This window comes from Bufo gargarizans, unplaced genomic scaffold (genome assembly GCF_014858855.1).
Source record: "Bufo gargarizans isolate SCDJY-AF-19 unplaced genomic scaffold, ASM1485885v1 original_scaffold_1960_pilon, whole genome shotgun sequence".
NCBI classification, from domain to species: domain Eukaryota; kingdom Metazoa; phylum Chordata; class Amphibia; order Anura; family Bufonidae; genus Bufo; species Bufo gargarizans.
Genome location: NW_025334585.1, coordinates 50,583 through 56,775, shown reverse-complemented (window position 1 = coordinate 56,775; position 6,193 = coordinate 50,583).

Genomic DNA, 6,193 nt, shown 5'->3' with positions numbered 1-6,193 from the left:
CCTTTTTATCTGTTCTGTAAACTCCGGAGCTGAAAATAGACATAGTGGGAATTAAGGGAAAGGATATCACAGCAGTACAGCTGGCAGATTCCAAAGAAGGGAGACACCCCCTGCTTCTAAGAGAAATGCATCTAGCTGTGCAGCTGAAACAGCAAATAATATGGCTGAAAAAAAACATTAGGGAAGCCGAAACACAGCTGTCCCTTCACAGTTATGATTGTACAAAGAAGCACAGCCGTATATTTAATTTAAATATTATATAATTCAATAATTCCAAAAAATATTTTTAATACAAAAATGTTTGCCGATCTAAAAGTATGTACAAGTATATGCACTCAATACTTGGTTGGGGCTCCTTTTACATGAATTACTGCAACAATGTGGTGTGCCTGTGGCACTGCTGAGGAGTTATGGAAGCCCAGGTAGTTTTGATAGCGGCCTTCAGCTCGTCTACATCATGATCCTCTTGACAACACCCAATAGATTCTATATGGGGTTCAGGTCAATCGAGTTTGCTGGCCAATCAAGCACAGTGATACCATGGTTATTAAACCAGGTATTGGTACTTATGGCAGTGTGAGCAGGTGCCAAGTCCTGTTGGAAAATGAAATCAGCATCTCCATAAAGCTTGTCAACAGATGGAAGCATAAAGTTTGCTGACTTTTGGCCTCATATAAGATAGTGGATCAACACCAGCAGATGACATGGCTCCTCAAACCATGACTGACTGTGGCAACTTCACACTGGACCTAAAGCAACTCCACTGTTCCTCCAGACTCTGGGACCTTGATTTCTAAATGAAATGCCAAATTTACTTTCATCTGAAAACAGGACTTTGGACAACTGAGCAACAGTCCAGTCCTTTTTCTCCTTAACTCAGGTAAGACGTTTCCGACGTTGTCTCTGGGTCATGAGTGGCTTGCCACAAGGAATGCAACAGTTGTAGCTCATGTCCTGGATACGTCTGTGTGTGGTGGCTTTTGAAGCACTAACTCAAGCAGTTTGAAGGCTGCGGTTATCCCTGTTGCTTGTGCACCTTTTCCTACATCACTTTTTCCTTCCACTCAATTTCCCACTGATATGCTTGGATACTGCACTCACACTGAACAGCCAGCTTCTTTAGCAATGACTTTTTGTGGCTTATCCTCCTTGTGGTGGGTGTCAATGACTTCTGGACAACTGTGAAGTCAGCAGTCTACCCCATGATTGTGTAGCCTACAGAACCAGACTGAGGGGACATTTAAAGGCTTAGGAAACCTTTGCAGGTGTTTTGTGTTGATTAGCTGATTACAGCGTGACACCATGAGTCTGAGATATTAAACTTTTTCACAATATTCTAATTTTCTGAGAAACTGACATTAACAGGTGAAACCCGAAAAATTTTAATATCGTGCAAAAATGCAGTAATGCAAATAAAAAGGAATTGCATTAATGCAGCTTAAAATTTGAATTTTGTGAAAAGGTTCAATATTCTAGGCTCAAAGTGTCACACTAGTCAGCAAATTAATCCATACCCCCTGAGCAAAGGGTACCTCAAAATTGTGACTTTGGGGTTTCATAAGCTGTAAGCCATAATCATCCAAATTATACCAAATAAAGGCTTGAAATATCTCGCTTTGCATGTAATGAGTCTCTCTCATATGTTAGTTTCACCTTTTAAGTTGCATTACTAAACTATATGAACTTTGCACAATATTCAAATTTTTCGAGTTTCACCTGTAGGTTTTCATTAGTCTACTTTCACACTCGAGTTTTGGCTTTCCGTTTAGGGATCTCACAGGCAGTCCAAAACGGATCAGTTTGCATTCTAAATGGAAAAGGATCAGCTCAGAATGCATCAGTTTGGTCCCCATTCCGCTTTGGCGACGGACACCAAAACGCTGCTTGTTGGAAAATTAAATCAGTGCCTCCATAAAGCTCGTCAGCAGAGGGAAGCATGAAGTGCTCTAATATTCATGGTAGACGGCTGTGCTGATTTTCGACTTGATATAACAGTGATCTAACACCAGCAGATGACATGGCTCCCCAAACCATCGCTGACTGTGGACACTGGACCTCAAGCAACTTGGATTGTGTGCATCTCCACTCTTCCTCCAGACTCTGGGACCTTGGCTTCCAAATGAAATGCAAACTTACTTTCATCTAAAAGCAGGACTTTGGACCACTGAGTAACAGTCCAGTCCTTTTCTCCTTAGCCCAGGTAAGACGCTTCTGACGTTGTCTCTGGGCCATAAGCTGCTTGAAAAAAAGAATGTGACAGATGTAGCCCATGTCCTGAATACGTCTGTGTGTGGTGGCTTTTGAAGCACTGACTCCAGCCGTAGTCCAGTCCTTGTGAATCTCCCCCAAATTCTTGAATGACTTTTTCTTGACAATCCTTTGAAGGCTGCGGTTATCCGTTACTTGTGCACCTTTTTCTACCACATTCTTTCCTTCCACTCAACCTTCCTTTTATATGCTTGGATTCAGCACTATGAACAGCCAGCTTCTTTACCAATCACCTTTTGTGGCTTATCCTCCTTGTGGAGGTTGGAAATCTTTGCAGGTGTTTAGTGTTGATTAGCCGATTACGGTGCGACACCATGAGTCTACCATATTGAATTTTTCCACAATATTCTAATTTTCTGAGATACTGACCTTTGGGTTTTTATTAGCTGTAATCATCAACATTAAAATAAACTCTTGAAATAGATCACTCTGTGTGTAATGAATCTAGATTATATATATTTCACTTTTTAATTGAATTGCTGAAATAAAGTAACCTTTCGATGATATTCTAATTTACTGGTATTAAGAGGCCCCTGTACAGTTGCCCATTTGTAGAGTGACCAAAGACATCTCCAAAAAGGCAAAGTTCTTGTCCTTTGTCAAAAGCTACTCAAGCAAATGAAATCCTGCCCGAAGAACACTCATGAACACATTGAAGTCATTGGAGGGAATTTATCATGAAGGTAATACAGTCAATTATTATGACCATTTCCTACTTTCAACATCATCAGCAAGTAGCTCATGACAGAAGTGACGTTTTGTGAGAGGGCTTGGTGGCTATGTAAGGTGTGTGATAGGTTATCTGCACACATCTCTCATTCCTGTCACAAGTGACTTATCAAAGTTGTAATAAGGAATAGTTATTGGCTTTTGGGGAAAAGGTGGCAGTATTTCTGTGTGGTGTGTGAACAGTTCAGGTGCTGCTGTGGTGAAAGGGAATGGTAAGTGGTCAAATTGCACCATTGTGAATAAGCAACGCGGAAACTGCGGAGCACCATGTGCCATTGATGTGAATGTTAGCTACAAAGGTGTCCGAGAGCAGACCAAAACGCTACAATGGAGCAGCTCACCGCCAAAATGAACCACGGAGCCACCAGATGTGTGTCTAAAACAACAGTTCAGCGAAACGTTACTGCGTATGGGGCTCTGAAGCAGAAGAATGGTCACCCCACCTCTTCTGATGAAGTTGCATTGGCAGAAAAGGCTTCAATTTCTGCAGCAGTATCAGAACTGGACCTCCACCGATTGGCAAAAGGGTTACCTTCTCCACTGAGTCACGTTTTCTGCTTCATCGATTGGATGGACATTGGCATGCCAGGCGAGAAACATCAGAGAACAAACACCCTGTAACCATTGCTGGAGGAACACAAGCTGGTGGTGGCAGCGTTATGGTCTGGGGAATGTTTTCGTGGCATTTTCTGGGCCTGCTCATCGATGTCAAAGGCACTATAAACCAATTTGGGTATGAATCCATCCTTGCAGCTCACAAACAACACCTGCTGTCTTCACTGGGGCAAATGGTATCTCCCAGCAAGACAATGCGACATGTCACACGAATAGAAGAGCGTGACCAAAACTTCCAAGTACTACCCTGGCCCACCAATTCCCCAGACTCAAACCTAATTCAGCTTCTGTGGGACCCCCTCGATGGTTGTGTTTGCCCTATGTATACTCCCAACACACCCTCCAGCAGCTGTAGGATGCACTACAGTCAGCATGGCTCCAGATACCTGTGACAACCAGCCAAGACCTTATTGACTCTATGCTGCACATAGTGGATATTAGATGAAGGTCATAATGCGATTCAACTGTATATTGGAAGTCAGTTTACAGATAAAGATAGAACTAGGGTTGTTGCGGGTATCGAATTTTCGATACCCAATCGATACTTTTGTCCCATATCGATACGATACCGGGATTTCCACTCCGATCGCCCGCTGTGCCCCCGTTTCAGGCTCCGTATGCTAATTACTACTATCGGAGCAATGGGGAGGAGACACCAGCTTCTCTCCTGGGAGTTCCTTCTCCCTGCTGTAGCGCTGTCCAATTACAGGGCAGAACGTCACAGGGAGAAGGGACGCCCAGAAGAGAAGCTGATGTCTCCCCCCTATTGCTCCGATAGAAATAATTAGGATACGGAGCAGGAGACGGTAACGGGGGCACAGCAAGAGAACGGAGTGGCGACCAGATATAATAAGTGCAGGGAGATCCCTGGGCGCCACTCTATGTAGCCTGCAACTTAAAGTTCGGACCCATGAAAGGTTGTCTAACTTTTAATACAGGAGGCAGGTGCTGGCTGCAGAATCAGTCTGCACCCTGCCGCTGATCTACTAACGGCACGTGCATCCTTTATTAAAAGGTTAATTATCATTGGTGGCGCAGTGCACCCGCTCCCTCAACCGACCCCAGTATTAAAATCATTGGTGGCAGTGGCAACAGGGCCCCCTCCCCTTCTCATTGGCCGCAGTGGCAGCTTCTGATCAGAGCCCCATCAGTGTAATCCTGGGGCTCTGATCGGTTACCATGGCAGCCAGGACACTGCTGAAGCCTTCCATGGTAACCTCCCTGCTCTATGCACAGGGTAGCAGGGAGAGTGTGAGATCCTATTCACCCTAATAGAGATCTGTTAGGGTGAATAGGACAAGGGATGAAAAGATCCCAGGTTCTAGCCCCTAAGGGGGCTAATAGTTATTAAATAAAAAACAAAAAAAACACCAAATTATTAAGTATAAATCACCCCCTTTCCCAATTTTACATCTAAAATATATTTAAAAAAAAATAAACATATCACATATCGCCACGTCCGAAAAGTCCAAACTATTAAAATATAAAAAAAATAAAAATATGCGGTGAACGCCAGGACAAAAGAAAGAAAAAAAAACGCGACTCGCCATTTTTTTTAAAATGCGGAATGCATGTTGCTTTTTTGGTTTATTTTTTTCACGTGGTATCGAGTTATCGCAATAATTTTTTATGGTATGAAAATCTAATAAAAAATTTGGTATCGTAACAACTCTAGATAGAACATGTCCTTTTGCGACATGGCCACGTGGACCCGGTAAGCACATGCAAGGGCTGCTGTGTCCAAGCAGACATGCCGCAAAACATAGGACATCCTCTTTGTCTGCAACATGACGATTTTAGACCCATGGAAGTCAGTAGGTGTGCACCATGATGCGGGGTGAACACTGCCACTGCCTGTGTTTTGCAGATATGCTGTTGGCAGGGTTTTATAGGGAGAAAGCTGCAGTAGAAAGGACATGCCTCCTGAGCTGCTAGCCTGAAGAGAATTAAGCAGAGTAATGGCTGGGTAGGTTTCTGGATTCATGCGAGGTACAGGCTTGGTTCTAGCCTGGTTAGAAAGAGATTGTCAAATACTACATGATGTCTGTTTATTTTTCTTACATTAATCATGGGCATAACCCCTTTAAAGGCCATAGAAATCTTGGCTTTAATGGGAATCTGTCACTTCATACCTTCATATGAATCCATCTGTCAGCACACTAATGTTCTTTGCTCCCATCTTTATCCATTTCCTAATTCTGAGAATAACCCGCAAATTAGCCCCTTGGTGCCAAATGCACCGTTGTGAAACTTCAGAACCAGGCATGAATACATCTTCACTGCCTGTTCCTGTCAGTCAAAGCGGTGGGGGCACAGCCGAGAACGAAGATGAACAGAGCCTAAGTGCAACAGCAACTGATGTGAAAACAAAAGTGTCACATCAGGTTATATGCATTACAGGGCATTGGTAGAGAATACGGAATTTCATTCAATCAATAATCTTGCGGTAAATTTCCAATAATCTCACATCACCTGGACTGCAAAAGAACCAGGATTATTTGAGAAAAAAAAACAAAAAAAAAAAAAAAAAAAAAAAACACACACACAACAAGCAGGCAGTTATTTTACAGCAGGGTGCAAC